Source organism: Poecilia mexicana, unplaced genomic scaffold (assembly GCF_051168715.1).
Source record: "Poecilia mexicana isolate PSO_F unplaced genomic scaffold, ASM5116871v1 scaffold_8, whole genome shotgun sequence".
In the NCBI taxonomy this organism is placed as follows: domain Eukaryota; kingdom Metazoa; phylum Chordata; class Actinopteri; order Cyprinodontiformes; family Poeciliidae; genus Poecilia; species Poecilia mexicana.
The window spans coordinates 3,174,453-3,190,828 of record NW_028263377.1 but is presented as its reverse complement, the minus strand read 5'-3'; the positions used below and the strand labels follow the sequence as shown (position 1 = coordinate 3,190,828).

Sequence of the window (16,376 nt, the reverse complement as noted above, 5' to 3'; positions counted from 1 at the left end):
TGTTTTATTTAAAATGCAAAATATGTAAAATGTAATAAACAAAATACCTTTTTTGCACAGTTCTGGCTTAATTACTACTGTTAATGTTTATATATATATATATATATATATATATATATATATATATATATATATATATATATATATATATATAAATGACCTTTTTTCAAATCTAAATAATCAAGTTAACGATAAATCAACTAATAAATTAGTTGGCCATTATTTCAATAATTAATCTCAATCATTTCAGACCTAGTTGAAATTGGTTCCCCCTCTTTTTTATTAAATAATTTTCATATTTTCTTCTGAGTATGTTTGAAATTATTAGCTTTTCGTTGGGAAAATATTTATTGTTCTCTACTTGAGGGTTAGTGAGAATGCAATGTAGACAGTTTTGAAATTATACAAACTTTAAGCAGACTCAGCTCCCTGTTAATTGATTTTACATAAAATACTATATGTATTTTTTTTACAATTAAAGTTAGTGATTTGAAAATGGCAGGAAGCAAAATGGAAAAGAGGAGCAGTAAAGTTTGAAAAAAAAAGGAAATGTTGTTTTTCTTTCTTTGTTCTTCTGTCTAGATATAATTAAAACTGGTGGATTAGGTGGGAAAACAAACTGATCAAAACTCAGTTTAGAGAAAAATTGGGCAGATAGAAAATGAAATATTTAAGATATAAATGCAGGGAAAATGTCAGAAATAATTCAACAAATCTTCCTTCACCAGCAGACCAGAGTCGATGTTTCCAGCACATTGCTTACTTTAAAACAGCCATAATGAAAAACTGCCTTTTAGAAACTATAAAGCAAAATGAGCAACATTTATAAAATAGAATTTAATGTAAACTTTTCTGTTTGTACTTCTTCATTAATTTCCATTTTAGAATATAAGCCCTAAAAAACTTGAGCAACAAATCTTAAATTTTTTTAAAGGGATGTTTTCATAAAGTTGAAGGAGAATGCAATGTTACCTGCACTTAGTTGTTTCTGTATCTTTGTCTTTGGTCATCATAAGGCAGCTGATTGTCTCCAGAAAACTAAAACGATGATTTTAAGATTTTTATACACTGAAAAGTTTGTCTTCCAATTTGCTTGGATGAAGGAGGCCATCTTTAACTTCACAATGTTAAAACTTCTAAACAAAACAATGAACTTTCTAGTTCACTTTTTACAAGCCGTCCTCTCGATGTAAACTAAATCTAATTTTAAATGACACAAGGAGTTGGTCTGAGCTCCAAATAAATGTTAGTAGAGATCCTAAAGTTTAGGATTTGATTTTATAGAGAAATCTCACCTGTCTTCTGTGACAAGTCATTTGCAGTGTGTTGGATTTAAGCTGAGGACATGAGGCTAACGGAGTAGCATGTCCTGGTGAAAACAGTGTTTGGATGCAGGGCTGAACTGAACCCGTCAGCCTGCAGTGAGCCCTGCCTCAGAAAAGAATCTCCTGCAGTAACCAATGCTTTACGGCAACATTCCCCTGTTCACACTCCTCCTCCTCCCACCCAAATCAAACTGGGATTTTCAGAGTTAAAATGGAGGCTATGCCTGGTGGTCACATGTCTGACACGACAGCATGTGCTCTGGACTCGTGCACGCACACACACACACACACACTCACGCATACACACGCTCTGTGCAGACATGTATGAGCTGCTAGGAGAGGAAGCAGGATCCAGAGAGGAGGAATCCCCTCCCCCAGCGAAGATGTGTGTCACAGCTCCCTCCCCCTGAGTGGGCGTGGGCGAATGGGGGTGTGCCGTATCACAGCTACAGGCCTGGCTCACATGGCAGGGAGGTGTGTGTTCCTAGGGAGGTGGAGCAGCAGCAGTAGTAGTAGTACTAGTAGTAGTAGTAGTATATATTGTTATGCTGAGTGAGATTCTTCCAGATAACTCAGAGGAGCTTGTCTTTTCAACCCAGCAAATTATTCACCCTGTTCTGAATGTGATGGAGCGGTGTGGGATGGCTCCTTCAGGGCTGATGGAGGTCGGTTAGCTGGAGCAGACGGGCGGACCCCCAGGGGAATGAGGGCCCAATTATCCTAACAGAAAAGGCCTTCACGGCCCATCGTTCTGGCCCCACTTGTTGCTGAAAATCTCCCTCCAGGTCAGAACAAAACCACTGAGATGATCCAGTCAGTTAATAATAATAACTCGTAACCTGACTGACTGACTAAAATTTCGCCTTTAATTCTCCTAAAAAAGAAACTAAATGTAATTGTAAAGAAGGTGACCTGAGCACAATACTTTTAGTACTCAAATCTTTTAAACATCTTATAGATTAACAACTCTCCTGCTTACAACAGAATTCAATTAAGTTACTATCTGCATTTTAGTTTATTATTTTATAGTGTAATCTGTCTGAAAATGAGTGATGTCAGCTGACCTTTCAGTTACTGTAGCTGTGTGGTTCGCTTTAATTTAGTCAAACACCTTTCCTCAAACCTCTGTCCTGAATAAACGTCACAAATGTGCAAAAATGAATTAATTAGTAAACATAAAGAGCTTTGTATCCATGTGAAGCAAAGAGGAATCTCCTCTGGGAGGCAGAAACATAAACCACTGCTACACTCACTTAGTTTTATTTACAGCAGTCCTCTTTGATTATATTATTTATTATTATTATTTTGGTTAGGTATTTTACATTGTGCATCATGGTCCGGGAGCTGATCATTGTGTTTGCAGCATCCACAAGTTTGATAGAAAACTTTGTCATGAATCTGCTCAGAAAACTCCTCAGATTCTTTTAAGCACGTTTTAATCTTCTTTCTTTTAAGCTTATTTAATGTAAATAAGCTCTCATCATACCTGATGAGTAGCATAGATAGATCAATGTTTTATACATTTTTGATCAAATAACTGAATCTAAACTGGGGGGAAGTAGAATGAAAAAGCACTGAACAACAAGAATGAGATAATGCTCTAAAGGTTGCATTGTCATATGATCTTTTGCTCCTTTGCTTTTGCAGTGACATTCAGAAAAAGAATATAAGAATTTAGACTCTTTAACCTTTTTTTTGTTGTTGTTTAAACAAACATATCTCATTAAATCGACTATAGAGTCGCATCTCCTGCCCGGTAGAAGCTGAGGCCCAGAGATGAAGGATTTAACACCGCAGAGGTTTGACATGCTGAAGGCTCAACAGCCGGTGTGGAGCTCGGAGAGTTCTCCCTCTGCTGGCCGAACCTACAATAGCTTCATGACATCCAGGGAGGAGAGGCACTGAAATGTGTGGACCGAAGACGGGCCCCTCTTCGTGCTGCTTCTCGATTGGCTGTTGTTGGCCCCGCCCCTTTTCTCACAGACGCACAACAAAGCGGGGGTTGCGCTGACTCGTCTGCTGCTTTTAGGCAGCAGGAGCTCTGTTCTCCCTTCAGCCCGGTTGGTTCCGAGGTGTCAGGGTCTCCATTTCAGCCTGATGCGACCAAACAAAGAGTCAAATGAAAAAAAGAGAAAAATGTTGAGGGGGGAAAACCACCCCATAAAATATCTTTAAATATTAATTATGACTGAAGGGCTATGATTTGATTTCTGATTAATTATTCTGAAAAATCAACTATGTTTCACCTTGTAATGTATATATTTTACATATAATTAATTATTAGGATATTCAGAGACATTTTACCTATAAACTTAAAAAATGTTATTGGTTTAATTATATAACAATGTTAACAGTCTGTTCAAACATGAAATTCTATTTCCTTTAATATTAAGTGTTTCAATAAATTACTCCTAGAATTTAAAGCAGTCTTACTCTTGCAAACAAGTGACACCAAAATTATGATTAATGCATTTCATATTCCATAACTTTATGGAATACTGTTACAAAACTGAGTCTGCCTTAAGTAAACTACTGTTAAATGAAAAACACATAAAATAGATTTTTCCAAGTTATTTATGGATACGTTATAAAGTTTTTGGTCAAATTAAGGGGGCAAAAAAGCTGAAAAGATTTTGGTTTTGCCTCCAAAAGCCTTTGATTTTTTTTGTGTGCTTCAATAATATTTTTTAGATGTTTGTAAATATTAGTTACTTTCTAAGGCAAGTGGATGAATCATTAAGCAAAATTGTTATAATTGCAATTTATTGTGGAACTTAACACAGATTTGCATTATTCTGAATTTTGCCTTTTGAAAAACCCAATTTTGGTTTTTAGTTTCCAATGCTGTTTTTAATTGACATTGTTTTTTTCCCCTCTCTCTTAATGTTATGTTTTATCAAAGTGAGTTTTAATCAAATCAGTTTTATATTTTGTTAAAAGAAAGCTTTTCTCCTTCTTAATCTTCTGGCTTTTTCTGTTTGTTTTTGTTGATTTCTTTAGTTGACCATGTTTAAGTGCAAACATGTTTAAGTGCAAAACAATCAAACTTAAAAAATTGAGGATTTTCTTTTTCATATTGAATTTAGTTCAATAAAAAACCTGTTTTTAAATGGCATCTTATAGTAATGTGATACAATTCTCCTTAAAGGACCAGCCCTGTTGCTTTATTTTACAAATAATTACATATTTTTTGTTTTGTTGTGTTATAGGACCAGGACTAATTAAAGAGAAACTTTCCAACATTGACCTATGCTGTCTGTAGTAACCTTTCTGTGACACTGTTTATTTAAAAAGAAAAAAAGAAAAGATTTAATGAAAAGACTACAGTAATGTATTTCTATACTTTGGGATAATATTTCCTATTTCACTGACATCTCATTTTTCTTGGCTGGATTCCAAAACCAAAACTTCTCCTAAATGACTTCAAATCTTCTCCATGTTCTGTTCCTGTCTGGTGGATCATAGAGGTTCTTCTTCCAGGGAACATTGAGAGTTTTAATTCTAAGAAAGAAAAAAAAAGTTCAAGCAACTATATTAAGACGTCGTCTCATTTTGGCGCTCTTTGTGAATGGGGAGGCGCGCTCGTGCTGTTCACTGTGCAGGCGGACAGCGGCAGGTATTCAGAGCTGCGGGTCGAGAGGAAATGATGGACTAAGAGGTTTCCACAAAGTTTGGTCTAAAGGCATTGCGGCTTCATGTTAACTGTTTTATACTGGAACTGTGTGAAACTATTGCTTTAATTCCAAACTGAAGTGAGCGTCTGTAAGCTGTACTAGCGCTTGCAGCGTGTATTTAATTTATTGTTTTTGGACGGGACACGTAGCTGCCAGTTTCTTCTCCACACCGCAGATCTCATTTCCTTTAGATTCTGTTTGTAGTCCCTGTAGATTCATTAAGCTTGATTTTGCGTGTGTCCTCCAGTCAGTGCATATGAAGCGGGTGAAGCTATCGGAGCGACTTCTGGGCAGGTTTTCTGTTCCTCTGTGAGGAGATCAGCTCCAACAGTCTGACATACATGGCCCCATTGTTCGTGTAGTTTTGCATGTGTGCGTTTCCGCCTCCTTCGCAGGCGCTTCGTGCTTTTTCTGGCGAATTCTCCACGTCACGTGACAGTCCACTCTCGTAGTAAATGGGCGTTGCCTGCTCAAGATGGCGGTTTGCTGGCTCCCACATGTATGTATCCTGTGTACGAACAAGAGCCGGGCGGGAGGAGAAGGGAGGCGGTGTTGAATTTCAGCAGATTTTTGCTTTCTTACCCTTATCTCTTCGTCCGCATCGTTACTGGGATTTTTCAGCATATGGTTTTGTTAGTTATTGATGTTCTAAATTAGTAATAAATATGTAGTTAGGATCCTGTTTCGGTTCAAGGCTCGTGACCCGGCCTGTGACCTTCTCACCGAGTAGTGGTGCATACAGCCGGTCCCGTCCCCACTCATTCCACCTTGGCTTCGTGTTGAGGAGCGTTCTATCCACTGACATGGCTTCCTGTGGCTCTGCTGTTACTCTGTTGTGTCCGTGCGCCTTCATGAGCGCAAAATGGCGAGAGGAAAAGGAGGAGGCGTAAGGGCTACAAGGTGCTGGTTTTCACATGTTGATCATTTCATTTATTCTTTGGGTTTTTAGTCTTTAGAAAATACCACATCACACCTCGACGTCACAGGCTTTTCAACGCAGCACGTACGTCTTGAGTCACGAGGCTTTGTAGTTTTCTCCTAATCTGCTGTTTTAGTTCATTGCAAAAGTCTTACAGACTCAACTTGGAGTTGACAATTAGGGTCGTGTTATTTACTCAAACTGGGACTAAAGTCGCTGCTTTGGCTGATAAATGACGCAGAGTCAGGCGCCCCCTTTCAAAATGGAGACGCTCCTTAAAATGGAGGCGTGCAGCAGGGGAAGGGGTGGTGGTGGTTTTGGTGGTGGAGAACACAACCTGAACTTTGACCCATGGCACCCCCACCTCTCCTTTGGCCTTAATGAATTCCAGACCTGAGGCCTCTGTCTTCACCATGCTTCCCACCCTGTCTAAATTCCTTTTCTCTCATAATTTGGATTTAATGAAAAAAAAAAGTGACAATTGCAGATAATTTTTTGTTTAACACCCAGCATTTAATCATATTTTTATACCAAGAGTTATAAAAATGAACGTGTTTTGTACATTGTGGTGTTGTTTTTGACGTTTTGTAGCTGAACCCTTGCATGTCCAACATTAAAACACACCTCATGTCCATAAGAAGTCAGAAATACAACCGTTTTCTCAACTCTTCGTTTGTCCGACCAACTCAAATTATTTCTTTGTTTAAAAATCTTCTAATTAAATCCATTTTAGCTAACAGGGAAAACTTGTTAGCTAAAATGTTTTTACTTGTCAGTAAAAATATAAGTTTTTACAGAAATTTATTTAATCATGTAGCAAACGTCACCTTTTAAAAGTCTGATTGGATATGAGTTATCAATCATCTTAGTTTACTCCCCTTCACAGGTGTAGGGATGTTCAGATCTTTATTTATTTATTTATTTAGAAACAATGCAAAGTTCTGTTTTTGATTAAAAATAATTCATAAAATTGCCTGTTAAAACATATTTTATTCAGAAGTCTTGTAGTTTTTCCAGATAAATCCTGACTAATGTAAGCTCTAATGTTTCGTTCTGAGGCTTTCTAACGTTTCAAGCTTGTTCCTTGGTTTTGTCTTATGCTGAACTTTATGTTTTAACACGTTTACCGAAGCATGTGGCGTCCATGCAGCGCTCCGGGTTAAATGTCTGACCTTACGGTGAACTTGCAGAACATGGTTGATTCTTCTCCTGTCTGCCATTGCCATACGAACAACACTGAAAGTTTGCGATGCAGAATAGTTGTTTATTCTTTGTATTTTTTTAGGAATCTGTGTGATATGTTACATTTATGCTGATTTGGCATGTGATACATCCAGTATTCCATTTTCACATTTTGTAAACCTTCTAAGGACCAACTGAGATGCTGTATTTGCTTTCTTTTACTTTGACTAGACTAGATGGAGTGTTACTGAATGGTTGTTAAGATGGCAGCACAGCTAGGATACATGTTAGCCTGTGTTTAGTTTCCTCGGCCTCCTTGCTCTGCAGCTATAGCAATAAAATATTCATCTTTCATTTTTATGCTGCTTAGATAGCTCTTATAAAATATTAAGCCCCTGCACTTTTGTGCTCTTGCGTCGGGCCCCAGCTCTTGCTTTCTACCAGGGGACATTTGAGAGCAAACTGTGTTCTAATTGTTTAGTGTGGTAATGACGGCAGATGAACTTGTCGGCATGTTGTCTGAATGAGCTCCCTGGTTCTTTCTGTGGACTCTCATGTTAACACCTTTCCTGCCCAGACTGAGTTACAACTCAGAATGAAACCTATGAGAACGCCACACAGTCATGTAAGGAAACCGACGGGGTGGATTACACAGACAAATATTCTTATTTCAAAATTGATGGAGTTTCTCTACTGTTGGTAGGTGGGGCAACTGGACATGATTTGGAGAAAGTTTGAGCTGGAAGCGCGTTGACTGTGTTGAACAAACTCCTCTATGAAGTTTCAGCCTGGAATAAAATGTTACATTTTGTCCTAAAAGGCTAATTTAACACTTAAAAGTGGTGAACTTAATGTGTTCTTCAAATATTGAGGATGTGTTTATTTGGACTAAAATTGTTCTGGTTTATCCTATTGTGTTAATTGCAGCATTATGGGATGCCACATTATAAACCACGACCCAGCCCGTCTATTCATTCTGATCTGATCACTCAGGCCATAAATACATGTTTGTAAGTTAAGAGCACATCTGGAAAATGTTCTGAGTGATGGCTGTCTTGAATCAAACAGCTTCTCATGAAGCTATTAGCAGCTTCATGAGAAGCTGTTGGCACACAGGATAACAGGATAACACACCAATTAACACAGGGCCTGTTACTGGGATGTTTGTTTCTTTCCAGAAATATAAGTTTTGCTATTATTGTAAATCTGATGATGTCTGTAAAAAAGGAATGAACAGAAACGACTGAGATGAGAAATTGACAAAGGGGGTTGGAAAGCAGACAAAACAAGCAAACAGGTTGAAGAAAATAGTTCAGCACATGTAACAGGTGATCTGTTTTGGGTTTTGGCAGATGAATGACTATGACATAACCTGACATGATGGGATTCCATGTTTGTTTGCTTAAATGGCATACCAGTTTTACACATGTTGAAAGCAGCTTGTGACGGGGTCAGCTGGGTTCTGGCACCAGGTCTAGACAGTGTCGTCAGTCCAGGTGAGATCTGGTATTGACATGTAATTTGCACCAGGGCCTCTCCTAGACCATTCTACCTGGGGGCCGGAGGATTTTTCATGGAGGCACAGAACTAAAGAATAAAACCAGAAGTGCAATGTTTTATTTTATTATTCAAATAAAATATTGAATAATTGAAGTGAGCCATAGAGCCACTTTTGACTCCAGACCTGCAGATGCAGAGTCATGGTTTGGCAGATGAAAACTGATCCTCTCTGAAATGCATAGTGCAACCCTTTAATTTTAAATTAATTGTTAAAGTAAAACTGTGTTCCAGTTAGTTATGAGTCTGAGTCACCGCATATCACCTTAAGAAACCGATTTGTTATCTCTTCAGTACTTTAACCTTCTGTAGAATGGGCTCAGTATCTCCAGTAGAAGTAGTCACCAGTTTCAGATGAATTGGGATTCCTGTCTCAAACAGGACAATACCTTTCGCCTGCAGCAGCCCCAGCAGCTGTTTTCAGGGTGTTGGCAGAAGGTGTGGTCAGGCTCTAGCATGCTGGCTCCTCCTGCAGGGATGTGGCACAGCAATTTAGAGTGTTACTGGTGTTACTGGCAGTGGAGAAACGGGGGGATGCAGAGGATGACCAGTGGCTGCAGCTTATTGGCCCCTTCAGATGTGTTTACCAGATCCAATTGGAAGACAGAGCATCATGAAAGATCCCGCCCTCCCTAAAGTTGTTGGACGGTCGGACCTGTCAGCTCTTTAACTCTGCTGAGCGTAAAGTTGTTGTTCTGCTGCTCAGCAGCTCTTCTTTACATGTTTATTATGCTTTATATTGGCTGATCTTGGTTTTCTCTCTGTATAATAACAACTGTTTTTATGGCTCCACTGGTTCTGGTTCCAGTGTTTCGTCCCAGCCATAATAGAACATCAATAAGTTGAAAAATATTGTCTCACATAGTTAAACTGAGTCCTTTCAAAAGTCCAATCAGCACCTCTGGGTGGGTGGTTGGTCTTTGTTGTGTGTCAGGACACTTTGCTGTTGGACTGGTGAACTGGTACAGATACGCCCCGCCCCCCAGAGTCCTCCACCTTCCTGACGGTTTTCTCAGCTGTATTTATTGCTGCATGCTCACCCAACCGATGTTGGTTCCGGCTTAGACAGAGGTGAAAGATTTTCCATATTTTTCTTTAGCCAGTGGTCTTATTACACCCGGCCCCCCATCACTGCCCAACCCCTGTCTTCAGAACTGTGACCCTTGACCTTTAACTCCTCTTTAAACCAAAGCCTTTTCTATTTTTTCTTCTCTGTGCTCCCTCTGTTCTGTTCTTTTCATCACCGGTTCTTTGTGTCATGAGAAGCTGGAGCTGAATGCTCCTCCTGACACATGGAGCATAAATGTTTCACTCTGCTGAAGACGCATGCTCACTTTGTGGAACATCCTAATGCAACTAAAGAAAACACATAGTCTTATTTTACCTGAACTGTTACGTTGATTCTTTCATTTATGTTTGAGAAATCCTTCAATCGTCCATGGCAACCATTGGGGCTCTTGCTCTCATGGAGCTCCTCCTTGGAGCTGCGGTCTCCAGTTGAGCCATCTTTTTGAGTTAATGATCAGGGCGTGATAGTGTTGAAGTCTGGATCAGTCTGGGCATGAAGGCTTTCTAATCTATTCTGTTAATTAGTTGTGGGGCTCAATTTAAAATTTTGATCAAGTTAATCGCAGAGTCTGTAATTAAGTGAATCTAATCCCATAGTAATCGATCAATGTATTCACAAAATAAATATTTTCAGTTCAAAAACCATTTTTGCTGCTAAGTTGTTGAATAAATAGACATATTAGCTCAATAAAAAAGATATCTATTGTTTTTAATCGGTTCTTCTACCATCAGATTGAAGCAAAGTGTTGTTCCATCCATTAAGGTTCCCAGTATTTCAGGAACTCCTGATCATTGATGGAACTTCTTTCAAATGTGGACTCTGGATGCTGACATTGTCAATGTTACCTGGTTTGCATTGAGATGCTATTTTAGGCTTGAATAGCTTCCTTGATAGGTTAACTCCTTTTAGCAGCTTGAACACAACAAAGGTCTTTTCCAGCGTCCCATCAGATTGTTTTTTGAAACAAAATTAACCAGCAGTAGGCAGAATGGCTTTATTTCTCATCGCAGTTGTTGCACACTTGTGCATCAGTTTTATGGGCGTACCAAAAACACATGAATACAGTGGTTCTGGCTCAGGACTTTTGTATGTTTTTTTTAAAAGAATGATTAATTGCATTAAAATTAATTAATTAGTTGTAATTACTCAAACAAAATGAATGTGTTCAAATTACTGATATCAGTTTTTAACATCATCTTGTTCGTCCTTCACATAACACCTCTCCAGATGTAAGCTGAGATGGACCTGATTCTGAAGAATGTGGTTCTGAGTCTGTAGTTATATATCAGATAGATGTTTCCTCCATTAAATGAACATTTCTAAACAAACAACTAAAAGAAGTAATTTAAAATGGCATAGCAGGAGTTTGTAATGTTGCTCTGGAACTGTTTCAGTGATTTTCATTCACTCTTGTAAAAAGCTTCAATGTATGGATCAGTTGTATGATCCATCTTTACCATCCATAACAATCACTGCCTGCACCCAGCTGAGCATCAGTAGGTTTAAACAGCCACCCCCACTCATACCAGAACACTACCCCACCCGAATGCTAAATTCCCAGTTGGCGTTACCATGGATATCGTCTTTGTGTCCCTCAGAAACCTGGTAGCTCCAATGGGAAGATCTGTCCTCATCTTGATTCTTGGCTCTGTGACGGCCTTTACCACCAAACCTGGACAAAACACAGAGAGTCAAAGCCACTGCCACATTTAATGAAACTATGCACATGGAAAATTGGTCTTATCAGCACCTGAACACTCTTCATCCTCCCCCAATGCCACTGGAGACCATCAGTGCCCTGGTCACCATCAAAGAACTTGTTTGACCCCTACCATTACCACCTGCTGACCCACAGCTTATACCATAGGCTGAAACCATGGAAACAGCTCAAGAATGGGCTGGATAAGAAAACAGACTGATAAGAAAACCACAGGCCTTGCAGTATGTGCTCTGTCACCAACTTGCTATTGGTTCTGGTGATCCTCCCATTAAAGTTAGCGGCCAGCAGTGATGAGTCCGCTTCATTTGAAACAGTGGTTGAGTTGAGTTGTCATGTACAGAGCTGGTGTTTTGCATGAATCAGTGTCAGACCAACAGAGGAAGTGTTCAGAAATACATTTGATTTAGAGTTTACATATGTTACATCATGCAGTTAAAGTCTAATTTGACTTTGCATCTTTTCTCTGCTCATCATGTTGCTTCTCTGTTGGTTTCTCATGTCTGTTTTTCTTTTGCTCACAGGACCAGAAAACTGCAGATCAGAAACATTCCGCCTCACCTGCAGTGGGAGGTTAGTTCTTGTTCCGTCATAAACACACTGGGTCTGACCTCTGCACTCACACTGCCAACCGCCCTCATCTTATCGCTCTTCTGGTTTGAATCCAGTCTGGCTGCAGCCTGTCTGGCTCAGCCAAGAGAGTCACATCAGATGTTAAATTCCAGAAGTTTTTTTTTCCTGGTTTAGTTGAAGAAAACAAAAAACAATGAATTAATAAAATAATAAAAAAATAGGTTTGATAAATGAAATGAAATGAACTAGTTCCAAACTGAATATGATGCAGAAGCAAATACAAACCTCCTATTCTATATTATCAAGTACCTTTGTGATTTATAAATTTTTTGAAACCAGAATTTTTCATCCTTTATGAAGCAGAAGTCTCCTCAGCCATGTTTTTTGCAGTTTGCTGCAGAGATGAATCCTGTGTCAGACATTTTCCATTCAGATTCACCCTGCTGCCCTGCTTCTTGCTCTGCTGCATGCAGGTTGCATGTTCTGCCCCATGCAGAGGTTGGTGTCTCTTTGGGTGTCTCAGCTTTGACCCCCAGTCCAAACGCTCTGTTGGAAACACTGTTACAGTGATGGGGAGACAACTAGTTGCTGTAAAAAGATGTTTCAGTCATATATCTTTAAATCAAATGCCATGGTCCAAAAACATTTAACCAAACTGCAATTAGTCCAACGTATGGCATCTCGTCTTGCACTGAATTATTCTGTATACACAAATATTATCAATATGCATAGTCATTACGTTGGACCTTGGTTAAAAATAAATTGCCCTTTTAATGCAGTTTTTAAAAAATACATTTTTATGTATGTAAGATACCAAATGTTTTATATAGTCAACTTTTATTTATCCATACTTGACACAGTTTTAATACAAGATATTCTTTAAAAGGCTGTTTTGCTTTTCCACCATCCAGCAGGAATGCTGGACATCTGTCTGTTGTTTGAGCTTTTAAAAGCTCTTTTAAAATGTAGTTATTTTACTACATAAAGTGCTATAATTGTGCCTTTGCAAATGAATACAGTGTGTTACTACTGTTATGTTGAGTATGTGTAACTGTTTCTGTAATAAATATATATATTTTTATGATGTGGAAACCGGGAAGGGTTTTCTTTACAAATGTCTTCATATAAGAATCGTTCCTGTCATAAATGTCAGTTTCACATCAGACTGCATTTATTCTGTCGATGATCGCTGGCTGCAAGTGGTTTGTGATGCTATTTCTAATATTGCTTTTCTCACTACAACAACTTGCCTCAGTCATTACTGAGTAATACTGAGTTATGTGTTTGTTGCATTGTTGGCAGAGTTCTTAACCTTTTGTATTTCAATCACAATAACAAGATTTACTGGATGATAAATTGTCCCAGAAGTTACTGCGGTAAACAATACTGTTGTTTTGAGACAATTTTCAAGTAATCTAAATGTAATGACATAATGCAAGAAGGATTAGTAAACTTTAAATTCTAATGAACATTTAATACTGGATTTAACAAGACATATTAAATATCCTAAATAAGCAAAACGGAAACAATAAAAATAAAATTAATTATGAAATAGCTGTAAACAAAATTGTCCTTCAAAAATTATCTAATTGAAATAAAATGCAGTAGACTGAAGACTTTAATCATCCAGTTTTTGGAGAAAAGAGAGAAAGAAAAACAATAAATTATGCAAATTGAAATTATTACATTTGTTTTAATTTATCATGCAATTAATTGATTTATTGCTTATTGCAACAGGCTTAACCTGTTGTTGAACATCTAAAACCTGTGGTATGAATATTAGCAGGAACTCTACTTTTTACACCATAATACATTTTTTTCTGACTTTTTCATAAATAAATGAAACAGCTGAAGACTTGGTGAAAACTACCAAACAATTATTCCTTTGGGATTTTAACCTAAATGTTTATTGCTCAATGCCAAAAAACACAAAGATATCCCCCAGAGAAGGTTGTTAATTCACACAAAATAAATAGTGATTATTGTCTTGAATATGTCAAAGATTAGCAATAAATCTATTGCTAATCCATCAGTATTTTTATGTAGAACCAGAAGCTTTTTTTCTGAACCTTCAATAACCAACAATTCTCCATTAACTTCTTTTGACTTCTCTTTGTTTCTATCTAATTACAGCATTTAATAATTTATTCTGTCACATTAATATTTCATTTAGAAGAAAAGAAATTCGTTGATGGCTGATAAATAAATAAATTGTTATATTTGTGCCATTATGGAGCCAGATCTTTAGAAAGTCTGAAGTTTTAGAAACTGATTTCAGAAAATAAGCTGAAAATATGAAAAGGTCTCCACTCACTATCAAACGTATGTATGTACCCCAACTATTTATTTCATGAAAAAGATTTTATTTTTTTTTTAAGTATATTGAAGTTTTAAATAATTAAACATATATTTAAAGAGTAAAAATCCTGAGTAATTAAATGTTTGTTAGTTTGAAGCCAGTCTTAAGTTGCTTATGGGCAAGAAAATTGCCCAAGAAAAGGGCAGAAGTTTGAGACGACGAGAAAAATTTGTAAATATGAATTAATCATTTACAAATAAATTTATACATTTGTGTCAGTTATCCATTTGGCTTGATATTTTTCTATATGTGTGTGTTGTCAGGTGCTGGATGGTCTGTTGGCTCAGTGTGGAACCGTTGAAAACTGTGAACAAGGTGAGTCTCTAACATGGAGCTGCAGCTAATGATTATTTTAGTAATCCAGTACTATTTAAATTTTTCTGACAATTATTTGATTAATCAAAAAAATAGTGGTACATTCTGTAGATTTTTCATTTAACTGTTGAAGCTTATTTTATATAATATTTTAAGTACATAAAAATACAAATAAATCATTTACTTCCTCTTTAAGTAAGAAAACAATTTATTGCCTAAAATGCAACAGCAAAAGGTGTTAACATGAGCTGTTTTTATTTATTTATTTTACATAAAAAACATTCCATTTGAGAATTGGACAGAACAGATTTACAAAGATTTTTTATTATCTTAAATGTAACATGTATTATATATATATATTTTTGGTTTAATTTTTTTCTCTGAATATGTTCATTCAGAAAATGGCCTCATATTAACCGTTTCAGTTCTGCTCTGTTACCTTCAGCATCGGGTGGCGTTAGCTTTGTTCTTATTTCGTTGTCTTCTCTGCTTTAAACTGCGTAAACATGTCAGGTTGTATTTACCCAACTACACCCTGTGTGTTTGTGATCTTTAAAAGCTTAAACCTGCAATTTCACTTTGTTTGAGATTTAATGATTCACTAGTTAGTAAAATAAGCACAAAAGCTCAAGTAAAACCTTCCACAACTGATTCTTTTCTAACTTGAAGAGAAGGCCTTGTGGCTAACCAGGGGGAATCTCATGCATTCTGTCAGTCATGTTTGCTCTGGATAGATTGGTTATCATTTATCGGGTTTATTAAGCGAACTCTTTGCAGTAATGTGATTTCAGTTTCCTGTAGTGTCTGAATAGTGGCTGTAGATGTTGTTGTTTATGTGTGCCTGATAGGTGTTGAGGATAAACTGTTTCTGATTGTTAAGTTTTGTTCTTGTATGAATTGTTCCTCGCTGAAAAGTTTTTCACTACCTTTAATCATTCCTGAGATTTTCCATGTAAAACTGCAGCTGCAGGTGAAGCCAGGTTCCTCACAGCAGCTCTGCATCAGGCTGATTCTCACTCAACTTTGTGCATTTCCTGTTTGCTTTGTTTCAGTCAACACAGACAGCGAGACTGCAGTGGTTAACGTTACATATGCATCCCGGGAACAAGCAAGGCAGTAAGTTGCTCCAATTTTTATTTATTTTTTTAAATTCAATCTTTTGAAAATGCACAGCATATAAAATAAATTATCAAAGGAAACAATCTGGAGATCTGTGTAATTTAGCATAATCAGGTAATCAAAGTGCTTCATGTTTCAATTTATTAATAGGCCTGTGTGTCCGTAAATCAAAGAAGGCCTTTATACATCTTTTTTCAGAGTTCAATCCAGTTTTTTTATGGTGTGTGTCTGCCCCCTAGTGGCCATTTTTAGTTTGAACTTTTACCCATATTTTGAGGGATCAGGTTCTGCAGTTAAATTTCAGTGATATTAATTTAGCTTTAAACCTCATCTCCAGCTATATTCATGATTTTCAAGTCTTCTTCTGAATTTGCTCACTACTAAACAGCTGTGGGTTTGGTGCAGATGTTCTAAACCAGATGTTAGCTGTTCCTGGAGAAGGAATGAAGCACAGACTCCAAAATATATCAAACAAAAACGATGCAAAAGTATTGGTTTATATAAATCAGTGTAAGCCCAACTCAGAAGATTTCAGGTTTAGGGGGAAATCGGTTTTTCACACAGAGC

The 16,376-nt window shown here is 37.3% G+C and overlaps 1 long non-coding RNA gene across 1 annotated transcript; it reads left to right on the top strand.

Annotated features, from left to right (window-relative positions):
* Positions 1–11,962: 11,962 nt before the first annotated feature.
* LOC148157890 (uncharacterized) lies at positions 11,963–16,021 on the top strand. Its single transcript, XR_015764059.1, has 3 exons — positions 11,963–12,016; positions 14,639–14,690; positions 15,743–16,021. It is a non-coding gene; the product is annotated as an uncharacterized LOC148157890 (long non-coding RNA).
* Positions 16,022–16,376: the final 355 nt, after the last annotated feature.